This window comes from Schistocerca americana, chromosome 3 (genome assembly GCF_021461395.2).
Source record: "Schistocerca americana isolate TAMUIC-IGC-003095 chromosome 3, iqSchAmer2.1, whole genome shotgun sequence".
Taxonomy (NCBI): domain Eukaryota; kingdom Metazoa; phylum Arthropoda; class Insecta; order Orthoptera; family Acrididae; genus Schistocerca; species Schistocerca americana.
Window position 1 is genome coordinate 902,235,451 of NC_060121.1, and position 25,822 is coordinate 902,261,272.

Genomic DNA, 25,822 nt, shown 5'->3' on the forward strand with positions numbered 1-25,822 from the left:
TGAATTTGGTCGTTCACAGGTGAAATTTCTCGGTCACATTATTTCTACAGAAGGTATTCTTCCTGATCCAGAGAAACTAGACGCCATTCGTAACTATGCTGTTCCTACCACAAAACGTGATGTTCGTAGTTTCCTTGGTGTCTGTAATTTTCTTAGACGCTTTGTTAGATTGGACGATTTGGCCACATCTCGTTTATGCGATCTATCTCGAAAGTTCTTTTTAAATGAAAATCGGTCGACAACTCTGTTTGGTTAGTTTGTATTCCTGATGAGTGGGTTAATAAGCTGATTTGGTATACGCATTTCAGTTATACACACTTTGGTCCCAGAAAATGCTTTCATAAATTACGGGAAGATTGCTACTTCAGTATTATGGAAAAACGTATTCGATCTGTTCTGGCCAAATGCAAATTATGTCAAAAGGCTAAGCCGCCAACAATTTCTCACAGAGCACCGTTGTTTCCTATCATTCCAGCGAAATTAAAGGACATGGCTGCAGTTGATTTGTTCGGTCCAGTGGTTCGTTCTACTAATGGTTTTGCGTACATTTTCGTAGCAGTGGAGTTGACATCAAAATATGTGTGTTTTACACCTTTACGCAAAGCAACAGCTCGTTCAGTATCTAATGCTTTCATTAGCCATTTTCTTAAAGAAGTTGGTCATGTTGATAAGTTTATATCAGATAATGGATCACAGTTTCGCTCTAAAATTTGGCTTCGTACTCTACGGCGTCGTAAAATTAAACCAATTTTCATTTCACTTTTTCACCCTCAATCTAACGCTTCAGAGAGATGGATGAAGGAAATCAATAAATTGTGTCGTCTTTATTGTCATCAGAATCACAGAACGTGGGATCAGTATCTTCATATTTTTCAAAACATTCTGAATGAACTTCCTAATGACTCAACTTCTTTACCGCCTATACTGATATTAAAAACTAAGCACCGACAAATCGCATATCTGAAATCGTTCCTTTTCCGCCTTCACGGAAACTGCGGCATTCTGAAGTTGTGAACATGGCTCTGCAAAATATTGCATCTGCGGCTGCTAGAAGAGAGAAATCAGCTAAGCGTCCTGGTCGTTTAAAAATCTTGTCAGTTGGTCAAAAGGTATTAATTAAGTCGCATCGTTTGTCTCACAAAGGAAAAGGCTTGTGTCGCAAATTTTTTCTGCTTTATAACGGTCCATATAGAGTTCGCAAAATTATTCATGATAACACTGTTGAAGTAGAAACTCTTAAATCACGACGCTCTAAGGGAATACATCATATATCAAAAGTTAAAATTTTTGTGGAATGACATACTTGTGAGAAACTAACAGCTACATGTAAACATGCAGAGAATACAAGGATACCGCGCTGTGTTTTGGCGGCGGCACATACTCAAAGCAACAGTCAAGTCTGCGCGCCGCACAAGGCAGTCGTTGACCGCACACAATTACTTCATACGTCACGCGCCTACAGCTGATCGAGCGCTCAGTGCGAATGCACTGACAGCCGTAAACAAATACACAGTCTAATTTCTCCGATTAAACTCAGCATCAAGCTATAGTGACTTGATGAATTATGTTATTAACATTCAGAATTTTTCAGGATACGGTTCTATAAAATATTTAAGAACTTCAGGTAAATTCTGTGCGTGTCCGACGTTAAGACGACTTGCTATCGAGAAATTTTCAGGAAGAATGTAATTTCGAAGAAGAAAAGGTAACTATTAATGGAGTTTATTTTTCAGGTAACATATTTCCACTTAGGTACGTACCTTAGACGTAATTTGCTGCTCGCGATTACGTGATTCATACTTTGTGCTGATTTCATGTTCTATGAATTTACTTGTGAAGCGACATGCTTGCGTACGTTAACTGATTTTGACAATGATTATTAATGAACTGGGTTGTAACTTGTGTATATTATGCATCGCTTGGCTGCACTGCTTTTTCACTGATGTCATATATTTTTTTTTATTATGTGCCTACTGTGCTTATTTATTTAAATTATAATTGTCACCTGATTAATTGTGCTGATGTGGTTAGGTATGTAAGTTATACTTTGTGATTTATCTGCTTGCGCCTTCATGTTTACTTATTAAGATGACATATGAACATTTATTTGCTTATGCTGATATGATGCTAATGACCTGTTTATTACGTAAGATAGATTCCCGGCGGGGCCAGGGATTTTCTCTGCCTCGTGATGGCTGGGTGTTGTGTGATGTCCTTAGGTTAGTTAGGTTTAAGTAGTTCTAAGTTCTAGGGGACTGATGACCATAGATGTTAAGTCCCATAGTGCTCAGAGCCATTTAAACCATTACGTAAGATATATGTTTACTGCTATGCGTATGGTTTGCATATTTATACATTTCTGTTTGTCGTCACAACTACTCTTTAATTTGGTATATAGAAACGCTGATGTACTGTGAATGAACATAGAGTTTAGGTCACATTATTGTCTTAATTATAGATTATTCGCTTGGCAGAGCCTCGTTGTAAGAATTGTGCTGCATCCACTTGTTGACATTCTGTTCTCTACTGGTATATTTACTCGCTATTGCATGTTTTGCTTACGCTCAGTGCCTTATATTTTTAAGATAGGAAAATGAACTGCTATAATCCGACGAACGACATTAGTACAAGAAACTTCATAGAAGTCACATGAGCTGGAGGTTTTATGGAAGCTGTATAAATGTATGCTAATAGGAAGGAAGCTAACGACATGACATACCAAAACTAGGTTTAGACCATTGACAGTTATTACACTGCATTTTTCGTGAGCAATTGAAATAGGAAGTGACGCTTGACACAAGAAATACTCCACATGTTTGCTTCTGTTTGCCATAATTCTTGAAGTGGTGTACACACTGTGAAATATTATGATCATTCACACTACGTAATCGTACTTAATTACTGAGAGTTATTCGAACTAAGTCTGTTAGAGGTCATGTATGCATTTCTTTGTTTATAATTCATAATGAGTAGAAGATTTGGCTCAGATGGATTACACAGAGGTTGTGTGTTGACAATGTGTCTTCGGATTGTATGGGATGATGAGGTTTGCATTAGGATTTTATCTGTACTTGTTCGAGGAGACTGACTAGAGGAAAGAGTTGTTATGGAAGTGAAATGATATTGGCGATAAGGTTTATATGTATCGACGTATTGAAGAGGTATTATGAGGTATTATTGAGATTATGTGAAGTTGATGATTATTGGAGTTTTGGCGGACAAGAGGTAAGGTAAATGCTATTAATGATAAGGTTTATATGTATCGACGTAAGAGGTATTATTGAAGTATTGAGATTATGTGATGCTGATGATTATTGGAGTTTTGGTGGATAAGAGGTAAAGCAAGTGAGGTGCATATTTTTTTTTGTTGGTTTTATGGAACAAGGAGGATGAAGATGGCAGACTAGAACACTCAAGTAGAAGGAAGATAGTCTATACACACACTATGTTAAGTCACTAAGCAGTATATACTTTTTTTTTTGAAGAGAGGAAGTATTTGCATATCTTGGCTCACTGACAGTTGTTCAGCAACAGTACATTTGATTTGGCTTGGCAAACATTGGTCTTGACGTGATGACTATGACGTTGACTTAACTATTATTGACTGTTATACATTGCTGCCACTACTACCTGATACACATAATGAACATCAAATTTTGACAGAATTGCATTTACACAGTTAACACTATTCAATTACGCAGTAGTACTTAATGTGGATGAAAGATGAGTGAGTGTGTTTTGTGTGTTTTCCTTTCCTAATCCCAAATAATTAGTCCCAACCTATCTCCTAAATATTATTTTATTTGTTTGTAGTGGCTTGCACTGACACCCATAAATATTATAGGTTTACTGATATTTGAGTATTTGTAATAGTTAATATGACAATTATCTGATATCATTTGTGTGTTTATTAGAATTTGTATGTTTAGTGTAAGAGCATTGTAAAAGCATTTGTATGTGTATTCAAACTATTGTTCGTGCTTGAACTGTCTGATTAGTGATGGTGAATATTATGAACTGTTACCTGCACTTTTCAACATAATGGGTGCCGCTTAGGAATGATTAATTTCTGCTGATGAACTGTGTGATCAGTGATAGTAAATATTATGGACTGTTACTTGTACTTTTTCTACATGATTGGTGCCACTAGGACATGTTTAATTTCTGCTTATAAACTCTGATGAACACTGTGATCAGTGATAGTGAATATTATGGACTGCTCTCTGGACCTGCTCATCATTGCTAGGTGCAACTGATGGACTGCTTCTACTGAAATAATGTCACTTGTTGGTGTCTGCACCTGTCAACATTACTGGGTGCCACTGATGGACTGCTTCTACTGACATAATGTCACTTGTTGGTGTCTGCACCTGCTCAACATTGCTGAGTGCCACTAATGGAACTGCTTCTACTGAAATGATGTCACTTGTTGGTGTCTGCACCTGCTCAACGGGTGCCACTGATGGACTGTTTCTACTGAAATGATGCTACTTCTTGCTGTCTACACCTACTCAACATTGCTGGGTGCCGCTGATGGACTGCTTGTACTGAAATGATGTCACTTGTTGCTGTGTGCACCTGTTGACCATCGCTGGGTGCTACTGCTGGAACTATCAACTACTTGTTTTTTTTTTTTGAGTAATTAAAAGTATTTGATGTGAACATTTGTATAAACTGATTTTTTGTGTATTGTGTAAACTATTACGTAAAGCCACATGTATGAAAGAATTTGTATTGCCTACTGTATTTCATATATTAGGTTATTGAAAGGTCAGTGCAATGCCAAAAATTTTATCTAGTTATGTGATATTTACGTATTAATATTATCTTTTATTTTTGTCTGTATTTTTGTGGACGAATTTGGTAGTATTTTCACCACCAATGCTGGCAAAAATACCATCAAATTCTAGTCCGTGGAGGAAGGGCATATGAAAGGTGGCTACACTGAGCAACAGCGCCAGAGATTGCGCCAAAGAGTATTATTCAGCCGCCTCCACTGGCAGTGCTTGGGGAGAGCTCGTAGTAGTCAGTCTGTGTTGAGATGTGCTAGTGAAAAGTGCCTGTCGAGGACTCGTGGTAGTCAGTGCTTGGGCAGAACTCGTAGTAGTCAGTGCTTGGGCAGAACTTGTAGTAGTCAGTGCTTGAGGAGAGCTCGTGGTAGTCAGTGTTTGTTGAGATGTGCTAGTAGGCAGTGCTTGCTGAGATGTGATATTGGAGAGTTCTGCTTGAGATGTGGTAGTAGCGAGTCGGTGTGGAGAGATTGTAATGTTTAGAGTGCTTTTCATCAATATAAACGATGGTAAAAAAAAAAAAAAATTCTTTTCTCTCTCATTATTTCAGTGTCCTAAATAATGCGTCATTACAGGTTCAGTCAACAAAGCATCTGGCGTGTGTTCTTGTATTAGAGTGTAATTCTGGTTTTCTTGCGTAATTATAGTATTTCTAATTTTTTTTTATCACGTCAGTATAAATGGTATTTGAAATTTCTTGTCTTATTGAAGAAGAACCATGCCAGATGTGTACGTTGAGTCATACCTCCACACACAGAATAGTTACTCTTGTGCTTGTTGTTGCGTTGGTTTTATAGTTGCTGGGGACTTAATTAATTAATTGTGTTAACGAAAATTTTCTTTCATTCTTTGTTGTTATTCTATGCAGTCAGATTGCGTACAAATACTAGTCAGGGCCAACCGTTTACGAGACACAGCGTAATCGGACACACAGTTACGGCTACTAAAAATATTTGCATTTTATTTAATTAAGCCCCCATGCAACGAATGTTACAATTATACGAAGAATAGTTGGAAAACTCCCATCTTTGTGACAGACTGTATTATCACTACAAAACTGCACTCCTCAAAAATGAACTTCGCCCACTATTTTTACCAGTGAGTGGACGCCGTCCCTAAAGGGTTACACTGAAGTGCCTGCGGGATGCCCATCTATTGATGCTGGAAATTCTTCTCTGGACTTACTCTTTCCAGCCATAAATGTCTGAATACTTCAGTGTATGTGGTTGTTAAAGCGTGCGAAATATGATAAATACAATGGAAGTATGACACCTCGTGCTTCAAGCTCCTCAGTGTTCTCACTGCCAGAGTCTTCTCGTGGGCTCAAAAGTTGACGCATTTCATCCTTTACTAGCCCCTTTTTACGTGTTTCAAAATACACTACTGCCCATTAAAATTGCTACACCAAGAAGAAATGCAGACAATAAACGGGTGGATATTCATTGGACAAATATACTATAATAGAACTGACATGTCATTACATTTTCGCGCAATTTGGGTGCATATATCCTGAGAAATAAGCATCCAGAACAACCACCTCTCGCCGTAATAACGGCCTTGACGCTCCTGGGAATTGAGTCAAACAGATCTTGGATGGCGTGTATAGGTACAGCTGCCCATGAAGCTTCAACACGATACCACAGTTCATCAAGAGTAGTGACTGGTGTATTGTGATGAGCCAGTAGCTCGGCCACCATTGACCAGACGTTTTCAATTGGTGAGAGATATGGAGAATGTGCTGGCCAGGGCAGAAGTCGATCATTTCCTGTATCCAGAGAGGCCCGTACAGGACCTGCAACATGCGGTCGTGCATTATTCTGCTGAAATGTAGGGTTTCGCAGGGATCAAATGATGGGTAGAGCCACGGGTCGTAACACATCTTAAATGTAACGTCTACTGTTCAAAGTGCCGTCAGTGCGAACAAGAGGCGACCGAGACGTGTAACCAATGGCACCTCATACCATGACGCAGGGTGATACGCCAGTATGGCGATGAGGAATACACGCTTCCAACGTGCGTTCACCGCGATGTCGCCAAACACGGATGCGATCATCATGAGGCTGTAAACAGAACCTGGATTCATCCGAAATAATGACGTTTTGCCATTCGTGCACCCAGGTTCGTCATTGAGTACACCACCGCAGGCGCTCCTGTCTGTGATGAAGCGTCAAGGGTAACCGCAGCCATGGTCTCCAAGCTGATAGTCCATGCTGCTGCAAACGTCGTCGAACTGTTCGTGCAGATGGTCGTTGTCTTGCAAACGTCCTCATCTGTTGACTCAGGGATCGAGACATGGCTGCACGATCCGTTACAGCCACGCGGATAAGATGCCTGTCATCTCGACTGCTAGTGATACGAAGCCGGTGGGATCCAGCACGGCGTTCCGTATTACCCTCCTGAATCCACCGATTCCGTATTCTGCTAACAGTCATTGGATCTCGACCAACGCGAGCAGCAATCTCGCGATACGATAAACCTCAATCGCGATAGGCTACAATCCGACCTTTATCAATGTCTGAAACGTGATGGTACGCATTTATCTCCTTACACGAGGCATCACAACAACGTTTCCTCATGTCAGCACGTTGTAAGTGTCGCCACCGGCGCCAAACTTGTGTGAATTCTCTGAAAAGCTAATCCTTTGCATATCACAGCATCTTCTTCCTGTCGGTTAAATTTCGCGTCTGTAGCACGTCATCTTCGTGGTGTAGCAATTTTAATGGCCGTTAGAGTACATTTAGTCCAGATGGCTTACATACCATTCGCCGGTTATTGCTTATTCGCAGTCGAATAGAACACCCTCGGCGTCCAAGGAAACACTGACGTCACAGCTCTTTAGTGCTGTTTCTCTTCTGACACAATATTATAGAGCAACCTATCGTGGACTTTACTAATGTGGTATCCATGCTGTGAACATAATTTTCATAGATCTTAATACAACGGATGCCTTGATGATGTAATAGCATCTACATTTGGTCGAAGTTTATGGGGTACCCAGATGCCAGACAGTGCCGTGCGACCGGCGATCTACCAGGATATTCTAAATGCTTGTTTGATATTGATTACTTCAATGGTTCTGACAGTATGGCCTTTGTACGAGGAACTACTTTGAAAAAGAGTTTTAAACTCGCCAACTTCGGAGTCCCAAATCTGTATTTACGCTGCCCAGCGGCGTTGTACTTTTGGCGGTTGCTCCGAATATGAATCTCACACAATGGAGTCAGCACTATTCTATGGATGGCCAGTGTGTCGAAGAACGGTAATTGATCAAGATTTCTTCGCCTCCTCCTTGATTGTACTGATCCCCAAAAAACTACGACCCAGGTCTCGAAGGACGACAGATTTGCTGTTCGGCATAAATACAGCTGCGGAACGGCTGGGTCAGCTGTCAAGCTTTTAGTTTCAGTGTGTGACGGGCCACGAATTCTGTGCTCAAGTTTCTTGACAGAATTTCTTCTCTGGACTGTCAGCGTGTAATTACTGGCCTGGAGCAGTTGTCCTTATTTTATCGCGTTTGCTTTTGATCATTGTTCAATAAACGCGACGCCCATCGTGGTCAGTACTATATCACAGATAGCACTTGGTACAGAAATTCCATACTTTTGTCTAAATACGCCAAAGATGTCAAATATTTCACGCATTTTCAGTGACTGATCTTCCAGTTCTAGTTTACAGAAGACGTAAAGCCAATTTCTTAGCTGTTGAAAATGGAGGAGTACATACATTATCTGATCATAATTATCCAGACACATCTAATAAGGGAAACTCCCCATCGCACCCCCCTCAGATTGAGTGTAAGATGGCCCTGTGGATACCCCGTCAAAAACGGCACACATATCAAGCACGAAAACAAGAAAACGTGTATTGAATTGAGAAAAGAACAAACAAAATAGAAACAGTAAACGGTCCAAGCTTAAAATTTGCAACATCTCAAGTGCATGGCAAGAACAACGGCGTCTTGATTGGGTGGTCATGGTGTTGTACTACAAAGCGGGAGATCCGTGAACAAACCTCTCCATTGCTATCCTTTTTTCTGCACACAATTATGAACATCACTTCCTGTCATTGACATATCTGTCCACCTTCTGTAGTCTTGGAAATTGTCGCACTGTAATTGGTTAAAAAATATATATTGAAGCGCCAAAGAAACTGGTATAGGCATGAGTATTCAAATACAGAGATATGTAAACAGGCAGATTACGGCGCTGCGGTCGGCAACGCCTATATAAGACAACAAGTGTCTGGCGCAGTTTTTAGATCGGTTGCTGGTGCTACAGTGGCAGCGTATCAAGATTTAAGTGACTCTGAACGTGGTGTTAAAGTCGGCGCACAGCGATGGGACACAGCATCTCCGAGGTAACAATGAAGTGAGGAATTTCCCGTACGACCATTTCACGAGTGTCCCGTGAATTTCAGGTATTCGGTAAAACATCACATCTCCGATATCGCTGCTGCCGGAAAAAAACCCTGCAAGAAAGGGACCAACGACGACTGAAGAGAATCGTTCAACGTGAGAGAAGTGTAGCCCTTCCGCAAACTGCTGCAGAATTCAATGCTGGACCATCAACAAGTGTCAGCGTTCGGACTATTCAACGAAACATCATCGATATTGGCTTTTGGAACCAAAGGCTCACTTGTATATTCTTGATGACTGCACGTCACAAAGTTTTACGCCTCACCGGGCCGTTAACAGCGACATTGGACTGTTGATAATAGGAAACATGTTGCCTAATCGGAAGAGTCTCGTTTCAAATTGTACCGAGCGGTTGGACGTGTACGGGTATGGAGACAACGTCATGAATCGATGGACTCTGAACGTCAGAAGGGTACTGTTCAAGCTGGTGGAGGCTCTGTAATGGTGTGTGGGAGTGTACAGTTGGATATGGGACCCCTGATACGTCTAGATACGACTCTGACAGGTGACAGGTGACACACATTCTCTGGCCACAAAACTCCCCAGATATGAAGATTATAGTGCGTATTTGGGATGCCTTGCAACGCGCTGTTCAGACGAGATCTCCACCTCCTGGTACTCTTACGGATTTATCGACAGCCCTGCAGGATTTATGGCGCGAATTCTCTCAAGCACTACTTCAGACATTAGTGGAGTCCACCTCATGTCGTATTGCGATGCTTCTGCGTGGTCGGTGGCTCCTACACGATATTAGGGAGGTGTACCAGTTTCTTTGGTTCTTCAGCATATGCCATGCGCTAAGAATTTATTAGCGTCGCGAGTAAGTGTGATGAATAGCGAGAACAGGCAAGATGTAACCTAGAACTCTCACAGAAATTAAAGCAACAAATAAAAGGGTCTGAAGTATGTTAGGACAAAGGAATTCAAGAGTCAAAACTTCCAGAACGGAACGCAAGAGTCGTAACATGTGGTACTTGCACAGAACTAATAGGATGTATGCGCGTCTGGAGTACCCTCCCTTACACCCCACTGTTGCAAATGGACGTTACACCATGAAGCAGATGCAAATATGAATACAGCGAACACACAGTTCAATGACCGGACAGACAGTTCATAATAATGTGGAAAAAAATTACGAATTCCGAGACAGATTTTAATACGGATCCCCCCTACGCCATCCAACGCAGTGACCACACAACGACGATGTGACGGCTATCCAAAAACGCTCGACGTTGCACATGTTGAGCTTGGACCATTCAGTGTTTCTACTTTGCTTCTTTTTTGAAAGTTCAGTGCTCATTCTTCCTGTTTTCACGCTTTACCTTGTAACCTCCCCCTCAATCATCGACCTTAATGACAGTAACAACTGAACAGCGTGTACCTAATGGAAATTTGGGAAAAGCAATCGTCACTGAAGTTAATCTGTCGGTAAAGAGGGAGGAAAGGGTTACATCTAAATAAAAGAAAAAATGCAAATGAAACTGGTAGAAATTAACTTTGAAAAGGGGTAAAGTTAATAAAGAAAGTAAATGTGCGGTCATTACGTTAACAATTAACTGGCGTTAATTAGATATTTGAGATCTGGGGAAAATTACGGTCGCCAGTCCTATGGACAACTACTATAATAACTGAAAAAGAAAGGTTATTGCAAATATAATTAGCACTAAAAGCGTGGCAACTGAAGGTTGACACGTGTTGTGTGAAAACTGAACGTTTGTCAGAAGCAATAAATTTCGCTACACTGACTTAATTTAGCAAAAGAATTAATAAAACCGGAAAATTGAAAGTTAATTTAGTGACTAAAATTAATAGTTAACTTTCTTTCTGAAGCACTACGAAATTCAATAAGATAAGGTTAGTCTTGGGCTACCTCAACAATCATTTCAAAAGCTACTTGACTCTGTTGACTCAATTTAGAAATAAGAGATTTAACTTTGAACTTGAATTAAATGATTCTGAACAATTAACAATAGTAAAATTTAGTATGTACCAAGCTGAGTTGCAGTCACAGATAAGCTAAAATATGGTAACAAAACTGGCACTCTTAATTTGTGCTTGTGTAATCTAAATATTGTAGCCAGCTATGAATACCTTAACTGAACTTTGAAATTAAAGCTGTGAAATGGAATGATATTACTTTAATGCTGGCGTCTGAATTTCAACGACACTCAAGTTCATTTCGGGAAAGGAAGGGACCCTGCTTGGTAATGCAATTGGAACAATGAGCAACAAAGGTTCATGATAAGTTAGTGTATTTTAGTGATGCTAGTGGTATAGTTTGAAAAGCTGAGGTCTGCCAAACAGTTATAAAACTTTACGAGCTTTCAGTCTTCCTTATTGGTTGATTGAAGGTTTGAAGTCGTCGATCGAGGAGGTGGCGACAATCACTCATTGTCGGCCGTAGCTGTTGCAGAAGCTAGATGTTGGCGCGCCTTCTTCTCGATACGGTCACCAGGCGAAACGGCTCTCGATGTGCGCCATCTAATGCTTCCCGTCCGCGACACCGTGCCAGAAAGTATCATAGCAAGTCGAGCGCAATTACCTGCTGCCAAACCCCGGAAGCGCGGCAACTCGCGGGAGCGTCACACAACACACCTGCTCCACCGCCCTACTCCAGCCAGACTCCGCTCTGCCCGCGCTTCACGTGGCAGAGTTAACCCTAGCAAAGATCCTAAACACTTTGGTTCTTCACACGAGCTATCGATGTATTCGTTCGATAGCATAGTTTCCCCTAGGCAAGACCCAGCGTAAAAATACAAATAATATTTACAAAACAAGCCAATTATACATCGACATAAATGCATATATATATATATATATATATATATATATATATATATATATATATATATATATATACAAATAGTAAAACAATTACAATACATAAAGACATATAAATGTCATAACTTCAGGTAACAAAATAAGGAAAAAAATTATAGTACAATAGATGGAAATAGGAGGATATGCATTTCCGGCGTTACAACCTGTATTCGGTTTTTGACGTACTATCCACTGGGTCATCTTACCACTAAATCTTAGGGGGGTGCGATGGGGAGTTTCCCTACTAAGTATCGATGAATCAACAGTTACAAGTCAAGAGAGATGGAACAGACAGTACAAAAGGAGGCTGGAAGTATTGTGTTAGTATAGATGCAGTATCAGAAAACCGGGCCGGTCAAGAGAGCTCAATGACTTCCGAACGTGGTCTGGTCACTGGACATCACCCGAATCAAAACTCCATCAACGCCTTTCAGTCCCCCTAAAACTGCTCAGGTCGACTACTGCTGAAATCAGCGAACGATATTTATCATGATATCCAAAGAGCTGCCAACACTCCAGCCAACGCAGTGACTGCGGTTACAGAACGGCGTACAATGGAAGAGCGCCGCCTAACAAGCCACATGTTTCTGTAATGACTGCTACGCGGCGCTTGAACTAATGTAAAAAGCACAGTCGCTGGACCGTGGACGAGTGGAAACGAATGGTACGGAGTGATGAATCAGATTGTACCCTGTTCCAATCTGGTAGGATGGCGAATTCCTGGAGATTGTTGCCTGCCGTCCTGTTTAGGGGCCAACACTGAAGTATCGAGGTGGTGATGTTACGGTATGGGGCTGTATTTCGTGATTAGTGTGTAGCCCCCTTACTATGGCAACAAAAAAGCTATATGTGGAAGAATTTGATTACATTTTACAACATTCTGTATTGCGTACAGCAGGGGAACAGTTCCGAGACGATGATTGTTCGTTTCAGCGTGACGAAGCACACTTTTATAGAGCAGCATCTACACTACTGGCCATTAAAATTGCTACACCAAAAAGATGACGTGCTACAGACGCGAAATTTAACCGACAGGTAAAAGATGCTGTGATATGCAAATGATTAGCTTTTCAGATCGTTCAAACAAGGTTGGCGCCGGTGGCGACACCTACAATGTGCTGATATGAGGAAAGTTTCCAACCGATTTCTCCTACACAAATAGCAGTTGACCGGCGTTGCCTGGTGAAACGTTGTTGTGATGCCTCGTCTAAGTAGGAGAAATGCGTACCATCACGTTTCCGACTTTGATAAAGGTCGGATTGTAGCCTATCGCGATTGCGGGTTATCGTATCGCGACATTGCTGCTCGCGTTGGTCGACATCCAATGACTGTTAGCAGAATATGGAATCGGTGGATTCAGGAGGGTAATACGGAACGTAGTGCTGTATCCCAACGGCCTCGTATCACTAGCAGTCGAGATGACAGGCATCTTATCCGCATAGCTGTATCGGATCGTGCAGCCAAGTCTCGATCCATGAGTCAACAGATAGGGACGTTTGCAAGACAACGACCATCTGCACGAACAGTTCGACGACGTTTGCAGCAGCATGGGCTATCAGCTCTGAGACCATGACTGCGGTTACCCTTGACGATGCATCACAGACAGGAGCGCCTGCGATGGTAATGACAGTGGCACGCAAAGTGCCCTCCGCCACATACCGTTGGGTGGCTTGTGGAGTATAAATGTAGATGTAGATGTAGGTATCCTCAACGACGAACCTGGGTGCACGAATGGCCAAACGTCATTTTCTCGGATGAATCCAGTTTCAGTGTACAGCATCATGAAGGTCGCATCCGTGTTTGGCGACATCGCGGTGAACGCACATTGGGAGCGTGTATTCGTCATCGCCATACTGGTGTATCACCCGGCTTAATGGTATGTGGTGCCATCGGTTACACGTCTCGGTCACCTCTTGTACGCACTGACGGCGCTTTGAACAGCGGGCGTTAAATTTAAGATGTGTTACGACCCGTGGATCTACCCTTAATTCGATCCCTGCGAAACCCTACATTACAGCAGGCTAACTTACGACCACATGTTGCAGGTCCTGTACGGGCCTTTCTGGATACAGAAAATGTTCGATTGCTGCCCTGGCCAGCATATTCTCCAGATCTCTCACCAATTAAATACGTCTGGTCAATTGTGGCCGAGCAACTGGCTCGTCACAATACGCCAGTCACTACTCGTGATGAACTGTGATATCGTGGTGAAGCTGCATGGGCAGCTGTATCTGTACACGGCATCCAATCTCTCTTTGACTCAATGCCCAGGCGCATCAAGGCCGTTATTACGGGCAGAGTTGGTTGTTCTGGGTAATGATTGCTCAGGATCTATGCACCCAAACTGCGTGAAAATGTAATCACATGTCACTTCTAGTATAATACATTAGTCCAATGAATATCCGTTTATCATTTGCATGTCTTCTTGGTGTAGCAATTTTAATCGCCAGTAGTGTATAAGGAATTGTTTATGACATATGCGGGATAAGTTGGAAAGATGACTTTGGCGCAGACTCCATCGTTCGACATCATTACCTTCTCTTATTTCCGCTCTTGAGGAACAATCGACTGCCTTCCCTCCGTAGACACGTAGACAATTCTTTCAAAGTTACACTAGCACAGTTAATGTCGTTATAAAGGCCAAGGGTGGACACAGCCCATCTAAAGTCCAGTAACAAGTATCCGGCACCTTTGATCGTACTGTACGTTACAAATTTTCGCCACCTTTGGATGAATACCCATTGATGATCAACCCTCCAATGCTCGTAAGAGGATGGTTTTGTGATGTGTTTATTTGCATGAAATACACACGAGGGAAGTGGTTCAAAAATTCTTTGTGTGAAACTTATTTGTTGAACAAGGTCCAAAAATGATAAACATATATGTCCTTAGTTACGAAATCGGTTTTTGTGCAACTCAAACATTTTTCACCCACTTTTCGTATTGTAAGCCATCCGCGGCAATCTTGGAGCCTACCGTATCGAAAAATAATCTGGCGTTACAAATATCAACAAAGAGATCATGTCCGTAGTACTTCGTCTTACAATAGTCATACCGTGACCATCTAAAAGCGCCTTTATGAGAGAAAATGCGAATTGCAACTCGGTTATGATGCTCGAAAGTATGTCTAATAAGCTGGAATACGAGTTCGAGCAACAGCGCGAAGGATTAAAATATTTTGATGTACACGATACGATAAATTACACTCTAGAATTACATCACATAATCAATAAACTCGTAATTCTGAATTAATTATGAAAGAGCCACAGAATTATAGACATGATCTATTGAGCGTAGTTGAGCTACAGATACTAAAGAAATTATAGTTTATTTTTCTGATGCACACATTGTATTAATGAAGGAATAACGAGTACAGATAGATTTCCTAAACTTTCTTCAAGGAGAAGTTAAAGACTGATAGAATTCGTCCCTGAAATAGTTGAAAGTTCTGACAGCTACCCTCTTTGTCAGACTGAATGCTTGGGTTAAATTGATTGCTATGTTTCTAATGAATGAATTACCTCAAAGAAGAAGTATTTTGCTTTCATTTCAAATTTTTTTCACATTCCACGTATCGGGTCTTGATTGAAAATACAACAGCGACATACATCTTTGAGAGACTGCAAGTTTCAGTCGTATGACGACTAGTACAAGTAGCACTGCCGTTTTTGAATGTAAAAAGGTCTTACTCTTCCTGCGCTTACCGTTAACCCGTCTAGTACGGTACTCCCTATACTCAAGGTCTCGCAAATTTATTTCGTTGAACTCTGAGGTCGGATGCCCTTCCTGTCACCGTGGTGGTCAGTTACCTAAGGGAGGGAAGTCATGCGCACCGCATACTTGTGAACTCTTTATACATTCTTCTATGTGTGATCGCATTTTAATCGTTTCTGCACAGAACTGTGTGAGACGTAGGTGGAGAGAAACCACGTAATAATCACACTCAGGCGGGCCGGTGTAGAAGCCCAAGGTTCTTAATCCACCACGCGGATTCGGTTGGTACCTGTCATATCTTTCTGTCTCCAATCCAGAGTACTGCCCTTTACACTGTACGTGCAGATAGTAAAAATACTTTATTGTAAATAAAAGCACCGACCTGGACGCTATTTTTTTCGATGATATACAGGACATAAAATCCCGTCTGCGGCCTGCGATCTCTTTTATGTTAATAATTGGCAAGCAATTCTGTACAAATGCAATAAAGTCATAAGACGTTCAAGTGACTCATTTATTAGAACATGATACGCGTTTCGGGATTACACCCATCTTTAGACATCTGTTACAAAAAAGTATACTACTGGCCATTAAAATTGCTACACCAAGAAGAAATGCAGATGATAAACGGGTATTCATTGGATAAATATATTATACTAGAACTGACATGCGATCATATTTCCATGCAATTTGGGTGCATAGATCCTGAGAAGTCATTACCCAGAACAACCACCTCTGGCCGTAATAACGGCCTCGATACGCCTGGGCATTGAGTCAAATACAGCTTGGATGGCTTGTACAGGTACAGCTGCCCATGCAGCTTCAATACGATACCACAGTTCATCAAGAGTAGTGACAGGCGTATTGTGACGAGCCAGTTGCTCGGCCACCATTGACCAGACGTTTTCAATTGGTGAGAGATCTGGAGAATGTGCTGGCCAGGGCAGCAGTCGAACATTTTCTGTATCCAGAAAGATCCGTACATGATCTGCAACGGGAGATCGTGCATTATCCTGCTGAAATGTAGGGTTTCACACGGATCGAATGAAGGGTAGAGCCACGGGTGGTAACACATCTGAAATGTAATGTCCACTGTTCAAAGTGCCGTCAATGTGAACAAGAGGTGACAGAGACGTGTAACCAATGGCACCCCACACCATCACGCCTGGTGATACGCCAGTATGGCGAGGTCAAATATTGCTTAGAATGTGCGTTCACCGCGATGTCGCCAAACACGGGTACGACCATCATGATGCTGTAAACAGAACCTGGATTCACCCGAAAAAAAAATGACGTTTTGCCATTCGTGCACACAGGTTCGTCGTTGAGTACACCATCGCAGGCGCTCCTGTCTGTGATGCAGCGTCAAGGGTAACCGCAGCTATGGTCTCCGAGCTGATAGTCCATGCTGCTGCAAATGTCGTCGAACTGTTCGTGCAGATGGTCGTTGTCTTGCAAACGTCCCCATCTGCTGACTCAGGGATCGAGACCTGGCTGCACGATCCGTTACAACCATGCGGATCAGATGCCTGTCATCTCGACTGCTAGTGATACGAGGTCGTTGGGATCCAGCACGGCGTTCCGTATTACACTCCTGAACCCACCGATTCCATATTCTGCTAACAGTCATTGGATCTCGACCAACGCGAGCAGCAATGTCGCGATACGATAAACCGCAATCGCGATAGGCTACAATCCGACCTTTATCAAAGTCGGAAACGTAATGTTACCCATTTCTCCTTCTTGTCAACTGCTGTTTGTGTATAAGAAATCGGTTGGAAACTTTCCTCATGTCAGCACGTAGTAGGTGTCGCCACCAGCGCCAACCTGGTGTAAATGCTTTGAAAAGCTAATCATTTGCATATCACAGCATCTTCTTCCTGTCGGTTAAATTTCGTGTCTGTAGCACGTCATCTACGTGGTGTAGCAATTTTAATGGCCAGTAGTGTACAAAATATAAGTGAACAGCACAGTCAAAACGTCTCAACGTTACAGAAAATGAGATCTGGTCATATGAGTTACATACCACAAACTTCAACTCCTTCCTAACCAGCTAGGCGTACATCCTTGACAACTCAAAGAAAGTGTCGAATAACATATGACAGCGGCACAAGCAGTCTTGAAGCAGAGCTCATACTGACGCTAAACAAGTCAGTTAGCAGGGAAGCGCCCTCGGTAGGGGGCGCTGCATGGTCATGTGCTCCATGCGATCACATGTAATTTAATAATAATATACTCAGCATATAACATCTAACAGGGTGTAATTACGACTAGAAATCGGAATGGTACTTCCATACACGTTATCACTAAAAGATTAAAAAACCTTTTTTTTAAAAACTTCAAAATTTTTTACATTACCGTACTATGCCTATAGCCAGTAGTGGCACTGAGCACAACTTAAATCATATGTATCTATAAAATAAATAATAATGTGCGGGGGAGGGGATTTCCTTCATGAATAAACCTTTCAACCTCTTAGTCTCTATAAGAATAACACCAAATTAAATATGACCAACATTATCCGTCAAAATCTAAAATCCTGTGATCAGCTCGCGTAAACAAACATCTTAGGCATTATGTCTTAAAGCCAATGGCAACCACATCTGCGGCAGCCTATCGAATTATAGCCAAGTGATACTCATGGGCCATGACTGCCAAAATAGAAGCTTTGAATCAACAAGTTACGCCCCTCTACTACATGGAAAAAGTTTAATGGTGAGAGGAAGAGCATTTTCATAAAATCCTAAATCACACGTACAAAAACAAAACATTAAAAGTGTTAAAACTTTAACGTCTGAAATGAATCAAATAAACTATTGTGTCACCAAGGACCACCCAAATTGTACGTTGGTGAAAAAGTCCGTATATGACAACCTATCTGCCCATCTAACTTTCCCCGTATGACGTTAAACTAGTCAACCTCTCAGCAAAAAACCTAGCCTATCATAACGGTACGTGCACAGAACACCACCCGCTCCTATAAAATACACTATCATACTTCTTATGAGGGGATAATAGGCAGCAAGTTCAAAATAGTATTCGTTCAAACAAGCAAAAAAACCAGTTATTCCCACGGAAGCCTGTTCATTAAAGACCGGGTGGGCAACGTGCTGGATACGCGATTAGATCTCCAGATCTTCAAGGTTATCTAAAATCTTCCCTTTTATTTCTAAATGCAGAATCCTTAGGCTATCTTTTATCGGGGCCAGCTTATGGCCAGTCTCCCTCACATGGCACCCCAGCCCACTATTATTACTATAGTTATGTTCTCTAAACCTTGTAGCAAAATCCCTGCCCGTCTGCCCAATGTATGTCCCAGCACATCCTCCACACTTAAATTCGTATACACCGGATTGCTTAAACTTATCTGTAAAACAGAAACCCTTCTTCCTTACGTCGTAAAATTCCCCCCAACTTCTTCCTTGTATGGAAGCCTACGCGAACGCAAGCCTTACTGAAGGTTCTAGTTATTTTTTGGCAACATGGTCCAACATATTCCATTGACGCAAACTTACTATTTAATTTTTGGCGGTCCGGCTGCCGCGTCTCGTCAACGGTATTAAAAAAAAATTAAACGTCATTAACTTCTTCATGAGTAGTGCTGCAAGGTGCAGCTTGTCTGTAATAGAAAGCGTGCGACACAGAACTCGGTAAAAAAAGAGAGATAATGGAATGGAAAATGGTACATAATCATTTATAGCACTGGTCTCACTTCACTGACAGTGCAAGGAAGATTATTACATCATAAACTAAAGAAACAATGACGAAAATCTAAGAAAAGATCGTGAGTGGGGTTGAAATTCAAGGTGAAAGTGTATCAGTGAAAAGATTCGTTGATGACATTGCTTTCATCAATGAAAATGAAGAAGAATTAAAGGATATGTTGAGTAGAATGAATCGTCTAATGAATAAAGAGTATGGTTTGAGAGTAAACCGAATAAAGACGAAGTTAATGAATAGTAGCAGAAATGAAAAAACCGAGGATCTTATCAGAATTGAAGATCACGAATTAGGTGAAGTAAAGGCATTCTGCTCTCTACGGAAGAAAATAACCCACGACAGACGGAGAAAGGAGGACATCAAAAGCGGACGAGCACTTGCAAAGAGGGCATTACTGTTCAAGAGAAGTCTACTGGTATGAATCATAGGCGTTAATGAGAGGAAGAAATTTCTGAGAATGCGTGTTTGAAGCACACCATAGGATGATAGTGATACATCAACTGTGGGAAAACCGGAACAGAAGAAAATCGAAACCTCTGGAATGTGGTGCCACAGAAGAATTCTAAAAATTAGGTGGAATGATAAGTTAGTGAATGAGGAGGTTCTCCATAGAATCGTTGGGCAAAGGAATATAGGGGAAACAAGAACAGGCGACAGGACGATAAGATACGTGTTAAGACATCAGGAAATAACTTCCGTGATACTAGACGGAACTGATGATTTTAAAAACTATAGCGGAAGACAGAGATTGGAATACATTCGGCAAGTAATTGAGGAAGCAGAGTGAAAGTGCTACTGTGAGATGAAAATTTGGACACAGAGAGGCATACGTGGAAAGCTGCATCGAACCAGTCAGTAGAATAATGACACAAAAGACACAAAAAACTGGAAGAAAATTAAAAAAAAGTGAAACTACAGAAAATTGTTAAAATCAAAATTACGTTAACATAAGACGGTTCAATATCTACAACGCGTTGCAAAATAAAAGAAAAAATACAAATGTGAGAAACTATCCTACAATAGTTTGTGCACTGCACATTTTCGGGTGCGTTTCACACGTTTCGTGAGAACAAAGTACTTAGTAATAAAAAATCTCATATTTGTTTGATTCCTTCATATTAGACACAACCACAAGAAGTTGTGTTTATTTTAAAAAATCAGAATAATCAGAATTCTTAAATTTTATACTAAGATTAAAATGGCAAAAGGAATCTTGTTATCAAAACAGCTGTACATTTTACCAGATACATATTACAACAATCAAGGGAAACATTAAAACAGCCACTAGGGTGTATCACATATCATAGGTCGTTGAGTAACGACCGAGGCAGTGGCCTGCTAATGCATGCCACGCTCGTCGGTTTGTGGTGTGACGATTGCAGTTTTCTCGGGCACGTCACTTATTGTGAGAAGAAGATATACAGACTTTTCGTTATGACACCCGTCAACAAGGGTTTAAGAACGGGATTGGTATCATGCGTGCAGTCAGTTGTCTGCCAGAATAGCCTCTCGTAACAACATCCGACCCTCAGAAACAAGCCCTATTTCGATTGGGCTGCGTCGCCGTGCTCTTGCTGTGTTAAGGGTGTAAGAAATGTGCTTTCCTGCAGAAGGATTACTGGGGCACGGAGACAACGAGTGGCGATCGCGTCTGCAGTAAACAACATTGTTAAGAAGTTCCTGGGTGCTTCCGCGGCGAAAACAGCGTGGTTCCTTGTGTCCTCACTTTGCAGTATTTGTGACCCGATACGTATTTCTGTTTCTTTGTTCTTTGTCTACAGCGGACAGAATTTATCACTGTGTTACTGTGCCAGAATCCAACAGGTTTTATTTCTTTGAGAAGAGGTTTTACAAATAAGGAGCAGGGAGGAAACTTTTTTGTTTATTGAGTTGACAAGCGGAGATACCCAGAGAACAATCTGCGATTCGGTAACTAATAAATACTCCATTGTTCAATACTATACAGTACTTTAGGCTGTTTCAATACGTTTTGACGATTTGAGTTGCTTTTTATACAGGGTGAAAAGTATTTAAACCGACAAACTCTGGGAGGTTGTAGGGGACATCAAAAGAAATATTTTTCCCTAATGTCATTTTTTCCTATGAGGATTATTTAAACCGGTGGAGGCTGTATTACGGTCTTCAGTTGTTAGAGGCCGTATTACGATCTTCAGCTGAAGGCAACTGCTGTCCACCAATGTAGTAGTGCATTGTGTCTGTTTACTAATGGAGCGATACGCCTGGAGTGAGTACACTGATGCGATTGGTGCGTACTACGTAGCGCACCATAACGGACGAGCCGCACAGCGGATTGATCAACAAGTGCGGTTCTTCTTTAATGTGTGAGTCGGTGTTGTAGGGGACTGTTTAATTGGGCCGTATCTGTTACCTAGGCCATTAAATGGCACGCACTATTACAATTTCCTCGCCAGAGCATTTCCAGACTTGCTGGAAGACGTCCCACTCCCTACAAGACAACGCATGTGGTTCCAACATGACGGGTCGCCAGCTCATTTCAGTCGTCGTGCGCGTCGATTCCTGGACCGACGGTTCCCAAAAACGTGAATTGGCAGAGGTGGTCCTGTACCATGACCTGCTCGATCCCCAGATACTGGACTTTTTTGTGTGGGGAGAGATGCGCGCCCGCATCTCGTGGTCGTGCGGTAGCGTTCTCGCTTCCCACGCCCGGGTTCCCGGGTTTGATTCCCGGCATGGTCAGGGATTTTCTCTGCCTCGTGATGGCTGGGTGTTGTGTGCTGTCATTAGGTTAGTTAGGTTTAAGTAGTTCTAAGTTCTAGGGGACTGATGACCATAGATGTTAAGTCCCATAGTGCTCAGAGCCATTTGAACCATTTTTTAGAGATGCGCAACGTTGTTTACGCAACTCCTGTTGCATCAGAAGAGTATCAGGTAGCCCGGATAGTAGTAGTAGCAGCAGGAACAATTCAAGATACTCCTGGGGTTTTTGCCCTTGTCAGACAGAGCATGATCTGATGGTGTAAACTTTGTTTACGTGTCAATGGAGGCATTTTTGAAAATCTACTGTAATTGAAATTCGGCTGTGTTAATGTGTTGGCTCTTGGTCATAAAAAATGGAAAAGTATTTGTTGGTTTAATTAATTTGCCGCCAGAGAAATCTTCCTCTACCGGTTTAAATAATCCTCATAGGAGAAAATGACATGAGGAAAAAATATTTGTTTTGATGTCCCCCATAACTTCCCAGAGTTCGTCGGTTAAATTCTTTTCACCCTGTATAGCAACTGTGCTTCTTTCTATTAGTGGTGCTAAGAGTGAAGTTTCATCCTACGTGCAGGTCGGTAGTCACGTGGTACTGTCAGTGCAACATAGTGCGTTCACGATGGTGTGTTATTTTCGCTGTGGCGAATGTGTCGTGCGTGCGCAACGTGGAATAATACTAAATTGGGTAAGAAATTCCCGTGCAACTACCAGTGCCCTTGGAAGACCATACTCCCGAGAACATCGAACGTGTGCCTAGGAGTTTACAGGCAAGGCCTCATCGTTCGTTACGAAAACGTGCCGAAATGCTGAACATGCCACATATTCAACAAGACCTTGCAAGTTCTCTGTGAAGCATTTGGTAACCGCATAGTTACGAAACGTGCTTGTGTCAAATGGCCACCTAGCTCGCTTGATTTAACCGTGCAATACTTCTATCCATGAGGTTATTTGAAGGTTAGAATATATCCCGACAGGCCGAGAGACTTGCAACAGTTAAAAGATTGAATTCACGATGTAATTTTCGGAAGCCCTCCAGCAGTTACGAAATACGTGATCAAGAACTGGGCGAAACAACTTGAGTATTGCGTAGCCGCGAATGATCCACATTTATTCGATATGGTATTCCATAAGTAGACCTGAATGCATTTTGTACCTGAGTAAAATGTTCAACTTCGTTTCACGATTAATGTGTGGGTCATTCAAATTTTAAATCTTCAAAACATTGTGAAACACCCTTTAGAATCATAACATGGCAATAGCGTAAACAATAATTTTAGATATACGTTTCATAACAGGACTGTGTAACTCACTCTTCTCCTACCGAGAGAAGAGCTTCCATGCAAACGGGTGTCTCCAACTGCAGACGGCTGTGAATACTGAAGCACTTTGGATTAAAGCAGTCCGAGTGTATTCCGCACGTATTCAACTTTCATCTATGTTTTACCACAGTGAATTCTGCAGCGCACTGGAAGTTTCTCCTGCCGCAGTTTTAAGCCATCTAATCAATTATTATCCAAGTTTCGGTGTCGCTTATCCGGCCTTTGGGAGATCTTCATATCACTAGGGGCACACTTGCAGTAACGATGTGATAAATTACCCTATGTAAGTTGAACGTTGCGTAATGAAAATCTGGAGTTTTTTAACAATTATGATAGGGGTCGAAAGTTGTAGGCAGGTACTGTTTCAAAATGTATCTGTTGAACACACGTATCCTGAAGAGACTAAGGAGCAGAGAAATTTCGTAGAGCACACGTCCCTGCAACGATAACAAGAACTTTGCGAAACTTGAGCTTTTTGTGAGGTATCGAATGTTCCGGTAACTTACGGATATGCACTCGAAAACCTCCGATATGTCAACATATTAACAACTCACCCTTTTAAAGTTACAAAGGAAATAAAAGATCGCTGTGAATAGAACAGTAAGCCTCGATGTGAGGAGCTACGCCATCCAGAAGCCAAAAGACGGCGTGTGTAGATAGGCAACGCATACCGGAAACAATTGTCGTAAGTAAAAAATCAAAGGTAAACGACGTCAGACACTATCGATAGTGAAATATTAATTAAAAATGGATGAGAAAGATATGATAATTGCATTGCCCTTTTGTTTGACCAGGTAGAGAGCAGGCAGAATTGAAGCCTAAGTTTCTGTCGCCACTTGTAAGATCTCTTGCTAGTTCATTCGCAAGGGCTAGCTTAACAATACAATCGCAATATCTGGAAGTGGAGATTTTATTTTGAAAGCGTCTGTAACGCTTAGTCTCAATACACCGGTCCTTTACGCTCCTAACAGGCTGAGCAATGTGTGACATCACACAACAGCAAGGGATAAAGTGGACACTCCAACCTAAGTTCAGCATTTACGCACGCTGAAAAGGGCCCAATTTTAAATGGTGGTCGAAGGAACTCACTTCACACCACGTTCCCCCAGAATACGACCTATCCTACCAGAAAAAAGTGTTTAACTTCTGATGCAACGTGTCAAAATACTAATCCTGCTCGCGCGGTCTAAGGCGGCTGGTCCTGGCGCAGGTTCGAGTCCTCCTTCGGGCGTGGGTGTGTGTGTTTGTCCTTAAGATAATTTAGTTCAAATAGTGTGTAAGCTTAGAGACTGGTGACCTTAGCAGTTAAGTCCAATAAGATTTCACACACGACTGAAAATTTACTAATCCTGCAAAAAGGGTTGAGAGGAAGGCTAACAGTCTCTTGAAGAAAAATTGCTTGTCGCGATATACGTTCAAGGATCATAACTCGTAATGTGTTGTGAATCTTGAAGAATATGACCCTACGAAAACTGGTTCTTCTTAGCCAAACTGTCAGAAACATATGTGCCACGACGTAGCGTGTAGCAAAACACTTTTCTACTCTCCTCATTGAACAACCGTTTCCGGTATCGGAGCGCATAGGCTCACGGCGAATCCTAGCGCTCAATCTTTAGTAATAATTCTACAGATACAAAAATGACATATCAAGAGTACGATCAGGCTACAGTAATATACAGTGAAAACTTATACTAAGACACATAATACATTATACACTGAAGAGCCAAACAAATTGATATATCTGACTAATGTCGTGTAGGACCCCGCGAGCGCGCTGAAGTGCCGCAACACAACATAGCATGGACTCGACTAATTTCTTTAGTGCTGGAAGTAACAGACACCATGAATCCTACAGGGCTGTCCATAAATCCGTAAGAGTACGACGGGGTGGAAATCTCTTCTGAACAGCACGTTGCAAAGCACCCCACATAACCGGCCGTGGTGGCCAAGCGGTTAAAGGCGCTACAGTCTGGAAACGCGCGACCGCTACGGCCGCACGTTCGAATCCTGCCTCGGGCATGGATGTGTGTGATGTCCTTAGGTTAGTTAGGTTTAAGTAGTTCTAAGTTCTAGGCGACTTATGACCTCAGAAGTTAAGTCCCAGAGTGCTCAGAGCCATTTGAACCATTTGAACCACCCCACATATGCTCAATAATGTTCATGTCTGGGGAGTTTGGTGGCCAGCGGAAGGGTTGAAGCTCAGAGTACTCCTAGAGCCTGTAGCAATCATGGACTTGTGGCGTATCGCATTGTCCTGCTGGAATTGGCCAAGTCCATCGCAATACACATTGGACATGAATGGAGGC